Consider the following 4,737-nt stretch of genomic DNA (forward strand, 5'->3'; position numbering starts at 1 on the left):
ATACTCTGTCTAGTTTAGTTTTCTCCGATTTTTATAATGTGGGAGTGGTTAGACGATGTAGTCGGAGAAAGAGAATCCTACCAGTATATGTGAATCTAACTGCCATTATATGAAACTTGATCTTAGGCAAGATAAATTTCACATCTCTCTCTCTCTCTCTCTCTCTCTCTCTCTCTCTCTCTCTCTCACACACACACACACACACACACACACGGCTCTATCCACATTTTAAGAAGTCTTCCACTTTCTGGTGCCTTTTGTTCTGAAAAACTGTTGTCTTAATTTGAGATTGGTTTCCCCAAATCCCCATGAAAATACATTACATCTATTAGATTAAAAGTGTTTCTTTTTTTTCTTGTCCCACTGAAAATGGCCTGGAATGACTGGGTTTGCAGTCAGTGGCCCTGTGTTAGGAATTTAGAAGTCAGGTAAATGCTCTTGGCCTTTGGCTGGGCTCTGGTATGTTAGAGCTTTGGGATGCTCTGTCTGGCTTCTGCAGAATAGGGACATGGCAGTCTGTTATGTGCCTATTGGAACTTGGGGCAGCACCATGATGTTATGAACCAAATGAATAATGATACCTCATGTTAGTTGGTTACATCAATTATGTTGAGTTATATTAAGGTGGTCCATATGGGGCTAGGCATAAATATGTTCATATGAACACTTTTTAAACATAGCCCTACAACCAAAAACTAATTCGAGTGTACTCAGTAGAACATGAACCCAGCAACAGCCCTCTGGCTTGCTTACCTCCTACAGGAAAAAGTCATTTACTCAATTTTGCATCTGTAGGTAGGAATTATCTAACAGCCAACCTGAGGTCAGGTCTCTAAGGTTTCGTCTTTCTCTCCTTTCCCATTATTCTTGGTTGTGGTAGTGGTTGTGGGAAAAAGCCATTGAAGTAAATTAAAGGGGAAGATAGCATTTGGATCCAGGATCAGATTCTAATCCTCCTTTGGGAAGTTTTACTAACTGAAATGATAGTATAACTAGAACTTCAACCAAGTTTGGATTTCCAGAGATCTAGGGGAAATTTTATAAGGGAGACAGAGGGTGAGTTATCACTTCTCCTCCAGTCTGGACTGTTACAGCCATTTGGAGTTACGGTTGATGGGTAGTACACACTCAGGTAAGGAATTAAAAAGAAAGTGGCCAAATATTTGAGTTTCAAGATGACATCACAATAGCGGTGGCAGAGAGGGGATTCCCTGCAGTTTCTCTGTGTATTCCCACTTTTGTTTCCTTCCTTAGCTGTTCCTCTGCTTCCTGGGATAAGAAAGGCAGTGCACCACCCATCTCCAATTAGGTCTTTGCCTTGTACAGCTATATCAATTTAGGCCATATTTGCTATAATTGACAGCAGATTCCTTATCTCCTTTCCTCACCTCTCTATCCTTTCTTTTTATTTCTCTCTGTCTTTATTCCATACTTATCCTTACATTTTCTATCATTTCAGGAAATGGTAAAGTGACAGGCAGATATCTCTTTGCTGTCATCTCTCCACTCTTTCTCATTTCCCCAGACTCTTTCAGTTCTTATTTTCTTACTGGAGTAGAGAGGACCAAGAACGGAATGGTGAGGGAGAAGATGAATAAAATGTAGTTGGATGGGGACTCTGTCTTAATGGAATAGTAATTGGGTAAAAAGTTATAGTATTTTCAGTCATACAGCATTCATAGCTTACATGGACTCATAGAGCTAGAAAGGCCTTGAAAAACCATTTTGTTTAGACTTTTTAAACAACTGAGTTCCTGAGGGTGTGATAGTTCTGATTAATCATTGTGACCCTAGGTGTTACCTCATTGCCTTATTTGTTTTGTCAAATAAATCTAGACTAGCTATCTCATATTACAGATGAAGTAACTAAGGCCATAGAGAAAGACACTTTCTGAAGATGTATTTGTTTTTCACGAAATCAAGAGGAATCATTTTTTTCTTCCAGAACTGAAATTGCTCCACAGTCAGTACTAATGGCACTTCGGAAAGGTAGATAATGTTTCTATACTCATATCCCAGTTCTACACACATATATACACTCAAAGAGGCTGGGATAATCTTTACTTACCTTTCAGTTCCAGCCTATAGAAAACCAGAGACAATGAAAAATATCAGTGTAGCTATAGAAATATGGCTCTCATTACTTTCCCTATTCCTGCCCCAGGGCCTCCCCCATGGATATAAAGCAATCTTGGTACAATGTCTTATAATTAAGTGCCAAAATTGGGAACAGAAACTAAGTTTCTGGATTTCCAATCAAGAGTAAGTAAATTTATTTCTACTTCCCTTGTATTTATTTCTATGTTAGTGTGGGTATATGGGCATAATTGAGATATACTGAGTGTGTATAACTTTATGCGTGGGCTTTGAAGTTTCAGGAAGAGGGCAACTTGTTAGCATGGATGAGGGTGTTCATTTGCATGGATTTCTAATAGTTCTTGCCTTTTTCCTTGATAGGACCAAAAGAGAGAACATGCATAAAGGTGCAGTGAAAAGGAAAAAAAAAAGTTACACAAATGGAAGTTCTAGTAATGATGATAAACTCCAGCTTTACTTCCTCCTACTTAGTGTTTGCCTCTGAGCCCTCTATAGATGGGGCGTGGGTGGGAAAATGGGCTGGATCAATGGGTCATTTTGTCAATTGAGGTGAGAGAGTTTGTTGGGTACATGTGATCAGGGAAAATGCTAATAACCTGCAAACTTAGGAACTGGGGCTAGTTGCATTAGCCCCACCTCAGCTTTTGCATCAAGAGAAGATCAGTGATGGAGGAATTAGGCAAAGACTTTCAGTGGAACTTCCCTTAATTGAAGGGATTTTTACAACCACTTAAAAGTATTTAAAGTTTAGTTTTTTTCCTAATAAAAATAAAAGAAAAATTTCTGAGTAATTACTGTACTATAAATTCTTAATGAAAATGTTGCTATAGAGACTAGTATATTAAGAATTATAAGAGTGCTTAAGAATTTCAAGGCTCCTCAAGCCACTGTCACTCCAAACTTGTTAGCATAACCTGAAATACCTTTAAGTGTAGTTCATAGTGAGCATCCTTTTTTGGATATCTTTAAATTCAGATCCACTAAGAAGTGACTCAATAACTGACTCTTGTAAGAGAGCTTATCCACTATGAATGGGGGGGGGGTTAGGGTTATTAGAAAAAATGGTAATAATATCAGCTCTGCTTATTTTGCAGCATTTAAAAATCAAATACAATGAGAACCATGAAAGGGCTTTATAAACTCAAGTAATATTCAGATAAAATTATTTCATTATCTGTGTCTCCATACTCCTAACGCAGGGCTATTTCTCACCTAGAATATTGCACGAATTCTCATAAATACATTTTCTTGATAGAGAAGTTTGGGTGACTTTAAGATAATTTGGGACCCTGTAGAGATTTATGATCCAGGGACAGGGAATTATTGCCATTGATGATCTAGTTGCAAAGGCCCACTTTTATATCTGGAGCTGAGTTTGCCACAGTGACAGCATCTGCAGTTGTATTTATATGTGTTTACTGTGTGTATGAACTAAGGGAATGTTATTTGTAAAACCGTCTTAATCACTGAAGCTCTCTGTGAGAAAACATTCACTTGACTTGAAAATGGAGGCTCAAGACCTAGGTTTATGAGGGTTCCATCACTCTTTGTGTGACCTGGGAGGGAGCCAGTCACTTGAATTTTCTGAGCCTCAGTTTTTCCCATTTGTAATGAATAATGGTAAAGGGTTAATAGTCACCACTCTGTCACTTTACTGGGAATCAGAGTGAGCTAATGCATGTGAAAGTGCTTGAGAACTGTAAATAGCTGTATAAACAAACTCTTAGTTATTTCCTAGTATTAGAGGAAATCCCCCAGGGACATGCCTAGAAGCTGTATTTGGCATATTTCCTTTATCTCAACAGGGACCAAACAACTCTCTAAGCCAAGAAGGGAAATTGACTTAAACACTTGATTTGGGGGCCTAGCCCTTAACTAGCTTTACCTCTTTTAAAAAGATACCCTCACTTTAAAAAAATAGAAGCAGAAGTAGACTTGGGCAAACATTCTGAAGAAAATAAAGCATGCTTTCAATTACTCCTCTTTTTCTTTTTTCCTTTTAGCACCCTCTCCCATAGAAGGAGTAAAAAAATGCAGTGGAAGAAACTACATTGTGAGAGGTTACATGCACTAGTGGTTAATGATATAAACTCTGGAGGTGGACAGACCTGGGCTGAATCTTGATTCCACAATTTACTAGTTGTGATCTTTGATATATTTATTTTTTATTTTAATTTAGTTTAATTAATTAGTTTATTTTGCTTTATAGGGCTACACCCAAGGCATATGGAGGTTCCCAGGCTAGGGGTCAAATGGGAGCTACAGCTAATGGCCTACACCACAGCCACAGCAACGTGGGATCCAAGTCGGGTCTGTGAGCTACACCACAGCTCACAGCAATGCGGGATCCTTAATGCACTGAGCGAGGCCAGGGCTCGAACCTGCAACCTCATGTTTCCTAGTTGGATTTGTTTCTGCTGCTGCCAAAACGGGAACTCCTGGATATATTTAGATCCTTATATTCCTGGTCTGTAAAATGGGGCCAATAATTACACCACCTCATAGTATTGTTATGAGGCTTAAGTTCAATAGTTCCTGGTGCAAATTATATTTCCAATGCATATAGATTTACTTTTATTCACATCATGGTTTTTCTCACTCAGAGTTATTTATAAACTTACCAGACAGGAATTTGACACT

Source organism: Sus scrofa, chromosome X, assembly GCF_000003025.6.
Source record: "Sus scrofa isolate TJ Tabasco breed Duroc chromosome X, Sscrofa11.1, whole genome shotgun sequence".
Classification (NCBI taxonomy): Eukaryota; Metazoa; Chordata; class Mammalia; order Artiodactyla; family Suidae; genus Sus; species Sus scrofa.